The sequence below is a fragment of the Pteropus vampyrus genome, unplaced genomic scaffold (assembly GCF_000151845.1).
Source record: "Pteropus vampyrus isolate Shadow unplaced genomic scaffold, Pvam_2.0 Scaffold148, whole genome shotgun sequence".
NCBI classification, from domain to species: Eukaryota; Metazoa; Chordata; class Mammalia; order Chiroptera; family Pteropodidae; genus Pteropus; species Pteropus vampyrus.
Window position 1 is genome coordinate 3,497,466 of NW_011888929.1, and position 12,290 is coordinate 3,509,755.

General features: G+C 36.9%; 1 non-coding gene and 1 pseudogene across 1 annotated transcript; one reads left to right on the plus strand and one right to left on the minus strand.

Moving 5' to 3' along the window:
* Positions 1-72: 72 nt before the first annotated feature.
* On the plus strand, positions 73-191 carry LOC111745207 (annotated as a pseudogene).
* An 8,623-nt stretch (positions 192-8,814) lies between these two features.
* LOC111745205 lies at positions 8,815-8,933 on the minus strand. The gene has a single exon (XR_002782549.1). It is a non-coding gene; the product is annotated as a 5S ribosomal RNA (ribosomal RNA).
* Positions 8,934-12,290: the final 3,357 nt, after the last annotated feature.

Below are 12,290 nucleotides of genomic sequence, written 5' to 3' on the forward strand. Positions count from 1 at the left end.
CCAGTCGTATGGGTGCTCCCTTCTAAATAACTAACTGCTTTTGTCTTGCTGCTTTTAAGATTCTCTCTTTGTGTCTACGACCATGCTCCCCTGAATGTGACCAATCTCATCTGATCTTGGAAGCTAAGCAGGGTCAGACCCGGTTAGTACTTGGATGGAAAACCACCTAGGAAGACCAAGTGCTGTAGGTGTTAAAAAAAAAAAAAAAGATTCTCTCTTTGTATTTAACATTTGGCATTTTAATTATGATGTGTCTTGGTGCTGGTCTCTTCGGGTTCCTGGTTTGGGGGACTCTCTGAGCATCCTGGGGTTTTATATCTATTTCCTTCACCAGGTTAGGGAAGTTTTCCATCACTATAGCTGTTCAACATCTTGTTTTCCTTCAGGTATCCCAATGACACAGATATTTTTACTTTTAATAGAGTCTCATAGGCTCCTTAAATTATTATTATATTCTTGTCTTCTTTTTTCTTACTGTTCTGATTGACTGTCCCCTATATAGGTCATTTGATCCTCTTCTTTATTCCTTTGTTTATTCCATTTACTATGCTGCTCATCTCAGATAAAGTATTCTTTTCTGACTGGTTCTCTGTTATAATTTTCATTTGCATTTTTATTTTTTTTATCTCTTTGTTTAAGTTCTCACTTAATTCATTTACACTTCCCATTAGTTCATTGAGCATCTTTATAACCAGTGTTTTGAACTCTGCATTTGTTAGATTGCTTGACTCCATTATTTCTGGATCTCTGTTCTGTTCTCTCATATGGTTTCTGCTTCTTTGTCTTCCCATTCTGGCTGCCTTTCCGGGTCTGTTTCTTTGTACTAAGCAGAGCTCCTAAGTCTCCCAGTCTCATTAGTGTGGATTTGTGAAGTAGGTGTCCAGTGGCACAGTCCTGAGAGGGGTTCAGCTGCAGGCCAAATTTAGCCCAAGCCTCCGCCCCTCCGGGGCCACCTGTTAAGATTCAACAAGCAATCCACAGATGCTGTGCTTATAGCTGCCTATAAAGGCCACACCAGAAACCAAGGCCAGCTGCCACTAGTGAGAGTCCTGGCGCTTCTCAGCAAGGAGCACCTGACTCACCAAGGATACACCTGGATGTGGCTTATGGGGCCACAAGTTGGAGGAGGCATTGTTTCAGAGAATCCTCTGGAGCAACCTCTATTATCCAGTTTGATGAAGTCTCAGCTATGGCAGTGCTGAGTCCGTGCACTGGGAGTGGGGAGTTCAACAGAAGAACAATGGATACCGCCAGCACTTCTGCAGAGGATAGAGCCTCACCGCAGCCCTTACTCTGACAGTGTCAGTGTCCCCCTGTAAATATCTGTGCAGCCAAACTGGCTCAGAGCAAGCAGGTCCATCACTGCAGAAGTCTGCTAGTGGATGTGGCCCCATTAAGAGGCAACTACAGCTGCTGGCTGCAGCTGCTGCTGCCACAACCTCTGTCCCACTGAGCCTCTCAGAACCAGGAAGCCTCAAAATCTCGCCCCATCCTACCTTCTGCCATTGCAGGGTGATTTCTTAGATTTCTCCCCAGTTGTATTTCTTGTTTATCTAGATCCCAAGTGATTTTTCCTTGCTGTTTCCTCCTTGTTTCTGTCACAACTTTGATTTGGTTGCCAGAGGGATGAAGAGAGCCTCTATCATCTACGCCATTTTCTCCCCTCCTCCTCCATTGGAAATTCTTAAACAGAGGAATGAAAATATCTTTTAACAAGATCATGCAGTGGCTATGAGAATGTATTTTAATGAAGAAAGTAGAATCAGAGAGATCAATGAGGAAATTATTTATAATCCAAGTGAGTTATAATGGAGACTTGTTCTGGTGTGGGAATGGAAGAGAGGAAGAGAAATTTACAGGTTTGGGATATGTTCTAGAAGTAGAATTGATAATGTCTAACCACTATGCTGTACATCTGAACTTAATATAATATTGAATGTCAACAGTAAATAAATATAAAAATAAATTTAAAAATTTTTTTAAAGAGTTGATAGAAGCTGCTGGTAGACTAACAGTGGAAGATAAGAGAAAGATGAGGAATTTAGGGTAATTCTTATATTTGGGACATAAACTACAAAGAAGATGGAGGTGCTGTTGACTAGAATGGAAAAAAACTAGAAAGTGGTAGAAGAAGCAGGAGTGTTTGGCCATGTTAAATGTAGGTGCTTATTCAACATGAGTGTCAGATATTAAGAAAGCATTTGGAGATACAAGTCCAGAATTTCAGAGAGAGGTCAGAGCCAGGGATTTTTTTTTTAATTGTTATGTAGATGGTATTTAAATCTAAGATAACTTGTTACATATGAAATTATGCATCCTTCCTCCAAAATTCATAGGTTAAAGTATTAACCTCCCATGTTATTGTATGTGGAGATAGAGCCCTCGAGAAAGTAATTAAGGTTAAATGAGGTCATAAACATGGGGCTCTAATCCAAAAGAACTGGTGTTCTTATAAGGAGAGGAAGAGACACCTGGAGTACAAAACTCCTAAAAGGTCAAAAAAGAGGAACATAAAAAAGAATAAGATTTGGAAACATTGGAGTTCACTAACCACCTTAACAAGCGTTATCTCAGTGGATTGGTGCAGATAGAAGTTTGACTGTAGCAGATGGTGGAGAAATTGTGATATCAGACAGTGACTACAGACAACTCTTCAAGATGTTTTGTTGTGAAGGAGAGCTAAAAAATGGGGTAGCAACCAGAAACGGATATGGAGTCCAAAGAAGTTTATATGGGTTTGTTTTTGTTTTTTTTGTTTTTAGGATGGGAAGTAATAGTACACGCTTGTGTAAATGATCAAGTAAAAAAGATTAAGTAGTGAATCAAGTAGAGAGAAAAACCTAATGCAAGAGAGAGGGAAATAAATGCAGAAGCTAAGTCCTTGAGGAAGTGGAGATGGAATCTAAGTAAAGAGTTTGATGTTTGATGGAGGACAGGGCAAGACTTCATGTATGTTGTCAGAGTTGATGGTGTGAAAATGAGGGAATTCTCTCTGATTTCTTCTATTTTTCTCGTTCAAATAGGAAGCAAGGTCACCAGCTAAAGTGGGAATGAGAATGCAGAATTTAGAGGCTATAGTAGAAGGTGTGGTATAGTTGTTTTAGAAAGTGGGCAAGTAAATGCACTATAGAGAAAACTCATAGGATTGCCCAGCAATATTGACAGTCCAGGGAGTAAAGTCTTCCTAAAAGATTTCCAACTGACTTGGCCTTCTATTTCGACAGCCTACATGGGCTTCAGGTTCACCCCAAATGGGGGACTGGAAATACCTTCACTGAGAACATCGAACCTATACACAATCTGTGATTCTGTTAGCAGGGAAGGAGGCTGGGTAGGAAACCAGCAATATCTCTAATACTTTGCCAAGTTAATAAATGAAGAAAAAAGATCTCATTGTTTTGATTTGTACTTATTTCTTTCATTATTGGAAATTTTGGTGGTTTTTTTTTTTTTTTCATTTTGGTTGGTTATTTAATATTTTTCTTTTTGTAAATTGGTTGTTCACATACTTTACCCAACTTTCTATTTTTAAATTGATCTTTATGAGCCTTTTATGTATTCGAGATAGCAATTAATCTATTTTATTCATTTCAGAATACATTTCCAGTTATCATTTGGCTTTGTTGTCTGGTTATGGTATTTTCCATGTGCAGATATTTCTAATTTTTCATTTAAATCTGTCAATCTTTTTCTTTCTTGAGCATCATGCTTAGAAGTAAGATTAACTCCTGTGGTATCATGCCTTGAAGGAAAACCCTAAGGTAACTCCTGTGGTATCATGCCTTGAAGGAAAACCCTAAGATTTTGTAAATATTTACATATTTTTATAGTAATTTTATGGTTTGATTATATGTATGTCTTTAATCTACCTGGAAATAGTTGTACAGTGTGAGGTGGAGATTTGATTTTTTTCTTGTAGGCCTGGACATTTACCTGAATGCAGCTCTGATCTTGTTAACCCTTTAACTGAATACTATCAGTATTTTCCCTCCCTTCTAACCTTACCTTCAAAATAATATCCAGATTTCCTGTCCTGGCATTTAAAGCACTCAATGGCTCAGCTTATTTTATTTCCTTTCCCATTTCATGGACTCTGATTTCCTTCTGGCTTTCAAACTATATTCAGATGAGAATCACAGTTATGTTTTCTGATTGTGTATAGGTTCGATGTTCTCAGTGAAGGTATTTCCAGTCCCCCATTTGGGGTGAACCTGAGGCCCATGTAGGCTGTAAAGCCCTCTGAGAGTCATCTTGGCATGGAATAAGGGAGCCAAACAGTTAAGAACCCAGCCCTTACTCTTGCTTCAAGGTCAGAAACTCTCCTTTCATCTGATTTACATGTTATGCTTCCAGACAAGAATTTCATTGGAGATTCAAATGCTTTAAGAGGAAAAAAAATCTTACTTCTATACACAAATTGATCCTCCTGTGCAAATCTCATAATGTCTACTTATCATAAATTAAGTTCCACAGGAAATAGACTTTGAGGTACAGATCTATCCATGAGAGGTTTATTGAGGCATGCTCCCTTATAAAGAAGTAAAGGAAGTAGGACTAAACCAAGAAAGATGTTGAAAGTATGAAGCAGTTACACAGAAATCTCAGTCAATCCTAGAAGGAATTCTGAAGCTTGGATAAGATATCTCTAATTGAGGTAAGGAACAGTGTTGTCCAATCATTGGATTGTGGCTGCCCTAACAAATAGTGTAAACTTGGATAAAAGAGTTTTCTTCTGTGTGGGCAATTGCTGGAGAGCGACTCAGAGCTGTAAACCATCCACGGACCACAATTCCATCAATTGGGGGAATGAGTGCCTCGGTTAGGCCACACACACAGCATCTACACCATTTATATGCATTGACACAGACTATTTTTTCACCACCTCCAAATCCTACCCATCCATTAAGCCTAGCTCAAATACTATATATATCCTCCATTAAATATTCCCTGATTGTTGTAAGTTATATTTTTCTCCTCTAAATTTCGAGCACTCTATATTCCTCTTATGGTACTATGGCATTTATCTTGTTCTACCTTCCACTAGAACTATTTTTCACTTTAATAAATTGAGAACTTTCAATGATCCAGGCTATAAACTATATAGAGAGATATAGAGTGAACAAAACAGTGATGATCCTCTTCATACTTCAAACAAATATTAGAAATTTAAGAGTTCACTATAGTAAAATAGTATGTAGGACAGAATTTAATTCAAACAAGGATGTCAGGGAATGACTCTCTACAGAAGTGCTATTAAATGCAAAAGGATAAGTAGAGAGTAGCTCAGTGAAAGGAGGTGGTAGGGATAAGGAGTGGGCTGTATTCAAGTAAGAGAGGGCTGCAAATGGTAACGTTGATATTTATTCAATATTGATCCCTTCCTGAGTGCCAAATCATCTTAGGTGCTGGAGTTCCATCACTAAACTAAACAGAAAAAAATTCCTTCCTCATCTCCACCATTAAGCTTACATTCTAAGAAATGAAAGAATCCAGTATACCTGGCATTTAGAGAACAAAGGAAAAGGTAGTGCAAGATGGTGAAGATGGGGCTGTAGAGTCACACGTAGAGGCAGACCGACCACTAGTCGCCAGGTAAGAATTTGAAGATTTTAATACTGTAGAACCTGATCAGATAGTTTTTTAAACAATCACTCTGGCTGTAGTATCTTGTCCTGCCTCCCCTACTATATTATAAGCTTTTTAGAATATTGCTCTGTGACTAATAAGCACATAACCCCCCTTTGTAAACAATGGGCACCCAATAAAGAATAACAGCAGCTAACATCTGATTTCCTTCTATGTGCAGGAAGCTGTTCTAAGCACGTTTCGTGTATTAAATCATTAATCCTCACAACCTATCACCTCTGGCTGAATGAGAGGAGGTGTGCTTATTCATATGGAGCATTAGAACCTAGACACACCTGAGAATCTACAATTACTCTCTATGTACGGTAAGGGGAGAGAGAAGGAGCCACATGAACAGTTCCATATGCCTTTCCTATTCATATCTTATTCAAACCAAATTATTCTAATTCGCAGTGAATTACAAAGATAAGAAATACCTAGACATGAAAACGGTGTGATCTTTTAGTTGAGAAAGCCTGGCATACACATTTGCACATCTCTATGACCTTCATCGTATCATCTATATTAAGAATTACTCAAGTGTATTTTTAAAGAAGATGATGAGCTAATGTAACAAAATCATTGTGCTTTCTGAGGAGCTTTTTTATACAAATCATAACAATCCCATAAGTATCAGTAATTGTCCATTCTGGCAGGGCAGGAGGGTGAGGCGGAAGTGGGGAGATTTTTAAATCTCAAGAATTCATCACCTAGGATCTGTAGAGAGACCTGCCTAATTGGGAGACCGCCCCCTGCTGGCCCCTCCCTCATAGCACCCTGACATTGCCATGCACGAATGAGAGATCCCCTGTGGAAAGAGGGACTGTGCCTGCATAACTGAGAAGCAAGTGTGAAATGGCTTAGTGGTCCTTTCCTTCAAGCAATCCCAAACAGTCAGCTCTTGGATTAAGTGTAGGTTTATCTACAGGTTTACCCATTAAGAAAAACGTATAAATAATAATCAAGAGCCACACCCTCCCCAACTTGAGCTTTAGAGCTTTATTTCCTCACATCAGTTTCTCTAAGATTTGATGCCCTGCTGTCTCTAGCATTTTCCTCCATTGCAAGTAATAGTTAAGGCCATTCCCTGGGCATTAGCTCCCTTTCAGCGCTGAAGGCGTATTAGATTGATCCAAGTAGGAAATTAAGGTACCTTGCTTTATAATGTTTTCATCAACTTTGTTTAAATAAGTGTAACCAGGATCTTGCTATAAAAAAGTATTTTTATAGAAACTAAACAAGACTAACCTGAGTTGTACCCAGCCATTAGGAAGGCAAAAGGACTGCTTTTCTTGACAGCCCTAAGAAGCTTTAAATTAATGTCAAAGACAGGAGTTCTGTCACATTCCAGCCCTTACTTGTTTATATCTTCCTGGGGCCATAACTCCACCCCACCCCATCTCTCCCTCTGCCCCACCCCCACAGGAGATGTCTTCCAGAAACAAAAGGTGGTCAGATTTAACCCTTCCCTTTGCCACAAGGCCTTTTAACTGCCAGCAGCTACATGACATGATAAACAAGAGTCTAATGCTGTACAAAACGCAGTCAAAGTTAATAAGCAAATAATAAGAAGTTCATTTAGTTAGCACAAACCAGGCACTGTGATAAACACATATATATATTTCCTCAATAAATTCTTGCAACAACCCAGATGAGGAAAGTGAGGCTTAGAGAAAGTAATTTGCCGAGATACCTTCATAAAATTAGTAAGTGGCAAAGTGTTGAGCAGATTGGCTTGACTCTAAAATCCATGCTTTAACCACGATACTACCAATAAATTAAATTAACAAAATGTTATCTTTAAATAGGCTTCTTAATCATTAAGAGCTCAAATTGTCTTAAATATACCCAGACAACAGTGTACCTGTGAATAAATTTAATGCTTACAACAAAAATATAACTGGTCAACCTAATCAAATTATTCGTCTTTTTCATACCCAATATAGAATATAGGTCAGTAAAATCATAATAGTTGATTTATTTACTCAAATTTTTTGGAATTTCTTCCTGTATGCTAGTCACCAAGAACACAATGTTAAACAGAATGTTAAATAGAGGTCTCTGACCTCTTGAATTTACTGGCTATTGAGAGAAACAAATATTAACTAGAGAAGCATACAGATATTTAAATAACTGCGCATTGGTATAAGCACTGTGAGAGACAAGTATGTGTTATGAGAGAATAACCAGAAAAACCAATATTGATTGGGCTCTCAGGAAGGTTTCTAATCTGCAACTTGAAGGATGCACAATAAGTAGTTAGGCTAAAAGTAAAGAGGAGGAGGTGTTCCAGGCAGAGGACAGACTTATCACCAAGGCTCTGGGCAAGAAAAGAGTTTGGCTCTTTCTAGACCAGTGACCCCCGAGTAGGGAACCCAGGAAGGAAATAGGAAATGAAGCTGGAAAAGAAAAATATACACTATCAGAAGTTTGGATTTTACCTTACGTGCAATAGAAACCCATTAAAGGATTCTCAAAGGTATAGTTTTAGAATCTGATTTACCATTTTTAAAAGCTCATTCTGGCTGCTGTGTACAGAATGAATGTTAGGAGGACAAGAATGGAAGAGGGAGACCAATTAGGAAGTTTTACTAGTCATCCAAGCAAAAAAATGGCAGTGACTAGGCCTAACGTGGCAGCAGTGGGACCTGGAGAGATGTGGATAGGATACACATTTAGATAGTATACACATTTAGATTATTAGATTTCTGATGAATTTAATCTGGGAGAGGATGGGGAAGGTGTGGGACAAGGTGGGATCAAAGTCCTAGGTTTCTGAATTGAGTAACTGGGCAGATGGAGGTGTAGAATAACATGAATATAAGAGTAAAAGAGGAAAGAAGTGAATGGATATTATCTAGAGCAGCGCTTCTCATTTATGTGTATGTGAATCACCTGATGAATCTTGTTAACATGCAGATTCTGATTCAGTAGATCTGAGGAGGGGCCAGAGACATTGCATTTCTAGGAGCTCACAAATAATAATGCTGTTGGTCCACAGATCACATTTTGAGTAGCAAGGCTTTACTCTAGCAACTTTATTTTATACACACAAAGTTATAACCTTCAGCCAGATTTTTCTTTTTCTTTTTTTTTAATTTATTAGTTTTTAGGTGAGGCAACCCTTGTTTGACCTCACAGACTGCATGGACCTAGTCAGCTTACAATCTCTTATTTTTTAATTTTTTATGCCTACAGCACCTGGTCTTCCTAGGTGGTCTCCTATCCAAGTACTAACTAGGCCTGACCCTGCTTAGCTTCCGAGATCAGATGGGATCGGGCTTGTTCAGGGTAGCATGGCCGTAGACTCAGATTTCTTTTTAAAAACCTTTTTTCTTTAATCAGCCTGATTTCCTAAAGAAAGGATATTTTAATTACAAAAAAAAAAAAATGAGCATAATTTAAAAATAAATTTCTGTAATAGGAAGAGATTTAATTTTAGAAAAAGTACTTCACCCTTAGTTTGTTCATTTGGCCAAAGATGAAGTGAAATATTTATTATGAACTGACTTTGAATAGCCACTGATCTAAACAAAATAACTTATTGATGAATATTTTTCGTTTAAACTAGTTGTCATCACCGCCACTATTTCATACTTTAAAAAAGTCAAAAATCAATCATTATTTATCATGAACATCCAGCCACTAGAATCAAACTAATATTGTTCTTGACGTCTAAGTACTTTCAGTATATCTTCTTCAAATCATTAGAATCATAGCAAATTTACACCAAGTAGAACTACAGAAAGAAAATAAGTGCTGTTTTGGCACATTTATATAAGTTGATGTAAAAATTAGCTCCCTCTTCATTTTATTGAATGTTTTTGATGAGATTTACTTTAGGTCAGATATAAGTGTATTCTAAATTATCAGAGAAAAGCTAGTATCTTGGCAACTTTAAACACTGACTAAAGAGCAAGTAAATGGTCAGTGAGAAAAGTAGTACTGAATTTTAGAAGGAGGAGAAGAAGAGAGTATAATTTAAATACATGAAATAGCAAGGTGACAAAAATTGTTCAATAAATTCCAACTAATTTGTAAGGGCTTTACGGGCAGGATCGATATGTTATGCATTTGGAATTCTCATAATGCCTAGCAATATGCAGGGTATGCAATAATTAGAAGAAATGAATATAAAACCTGAAAGAATAATAACAGCTAATTACAAAATGATGTTTCACTTGGTAAAATTTCAGTTAAGTGAAGGGCATGGGAGCCAGCAGTAATAATTAACACATTTCTCTTGTAGAGTCAATTTACAATTTAATGAGGTAGTCAATATTAGTGTCTATGTTTTAAGGATGCAAAACTAAGCTTCATAGAAACTAAGTGATGAAAAACTAGAAACAGCTAACGAAGAAGAAAAACAATCATTTCTAATCCAATTAGTCTCTAAAGAATAGCCATAAATTGAGATATGTCAAGTCAAACCTATATATATAATGAGATTCTGTTCTTAGAAGCCCATATGAATATAGCTATTAATATTAATGACTACCATACAGTAGAATTTTAAGTGTCAGTCATTGTGATGAGCACCTCATTCAAATTAACTAATTTAATCTTCATTATCATGGGATAAAAAAATTTTATCTTCAATTTACAGATGAGGAAACCTAGGCACTAGAGCTGGAATTGGATTTCTGATGTGACTTCTGACGTGTCTATGCTATACTGTGAAAATACAAAAGTGATCATAAAATCAATAAAGATAAAACAAACCACAAATGTGTAACACTAAAGACAATATGAGAACTGCTTTGTAAATATGGAAGGTTTTTTCCATGTAAACACTGAATTTTAAGACTATATACTTAAAGTATAATCACTGATTATAAAGTTAAAAAAAGATGAATTTCATCAACACATTAAAAATAATTTACTTTTGAATAATGAAAAAAATAAGCAAAGAAATTCTTAAACTTAAATTAGCATCTTAAACCCAAAATGAATATCACATATACCAAACCACATCACATTGCACACTTTAAATATGTGCAGTTTATTGTATGTCAGTTATATCTCCATAAAGCTGGAAAAAAACAGGAAAAAATTACCATTTGGTTAGGTCCTGTGGAAAATGTTTTTATAAAATATTAAGCAGAAACAGTGACCTGATTTTTTTTAAGTACCACTGTAATTCAGTGGGTTAGAAATGGTCTTATCAATGTATAGAGCTAGGTCAAATAGAAAACCGTAGAGAAAAAATAAAACAAGATTAAAAAAATTATTTGTACCTGGACTATGGACAAAATGTGAAAATATCTCCACGACTCTGTGTAGGCAAAAAATAAACATAGCCCATAAAAGAAAATTAATTGGACTTCATTAAAATTAAGAATTTCTGAGATTCAAATCTACATGCAAGTGACAGACTAAAAAGAAAATATTTGCAATACATGTGTCTGGCAACGGACTCATATCCAGACTATATAAAAACTTCCTACAAATAAGAAAATGACTGATAAACGTTCTTGGACAAAACACTTTAATAGGCACTTCACTGAAGAAGATATTCAGACAGCCAATAAGCAGGTAAAAAATTGTTCGACAACATTAATTATCAAGGAAATGCAAATTAACAATCACGACGAAAAATTAATACAACCTCACCAGAACAGCTAAAATTTAAACAGATGAAAATACTGTGTGTTTGCAAAAATGTAGAACTGAAAATGTCACACATTGCTGACTGGGGTGTAAATTGATCTACTTTAGAAAACTTTTTGGCAGTATTTAATAAAACCAGTATGCCCTATGACTAATTCTAACCTTACATATATTTCTTTTGGAACGAGTACATAAGTCTGTCAAAAGACATGCGCCCAAATGTTCATAGCTGTTTTCCGAATACCCTCGAACTGTAAACCACCCCAAAACATAAACTGTAGTATAGTAATGCAATGGAGTACTAATCAACGATGAAAGTTAGTAGTGTGTGTGAGTGTTTCCCTTTCTCCTGCTGCTGCTGCTCAGGAATAATCAAGATCAGTTTTTTAAGACTAGGGGGAAAGGAAAGGGAATTAGCAGAGAGATGGAAAAGAACGCTGCATTCTGAAGCCAGACACGCTGCAATTAGACAAAACAACAAAAATTATAGACACAAAAGATAATTTTCAACAGAAAATGAGAAATATGTTTCTATTAAACAATATATTGTACTATAGTGTATATAGAAAAACTGTTTTAGCCTTGGGATGTTAACCTTTTTAAAAAAGCAGCAGATAATAAGAGAATAGTTTCCCAAGTAGTCACATAGACATTTGTCTTCCAAAGTAGATAAATCTAATTAATTCAGAATAATTTTTCTTCAGAAATGTTTGAGTCATCAAACTTAGATAACTATAAATCCAAGATTACAGCGTTTGAAACCAGGAAATTAACCAGGCTGAATAATTATTATTAAGAGTTAATTTCTACAAGTATGTACTGGCAATTTTCCTTTATCTCGGACCCCTAGTTTCCATAACTGCCAGGCCAAGGGTGGAGGAGTGGGCGTGCTGGGACGAGATAGGAGCGGTGGTACCAGTACCAAGGAGAGCCGACGCCGATTTCCCTCTCTAGGAGCCCCTGCCCCGCCCTGAGGTGAGGCAGGTCTTCGGGTTCGAGTGGACGCGTGGACGCGTAGCCCCGCCCCGTCCCGTTTCGCCCCGCCCCCACAACGG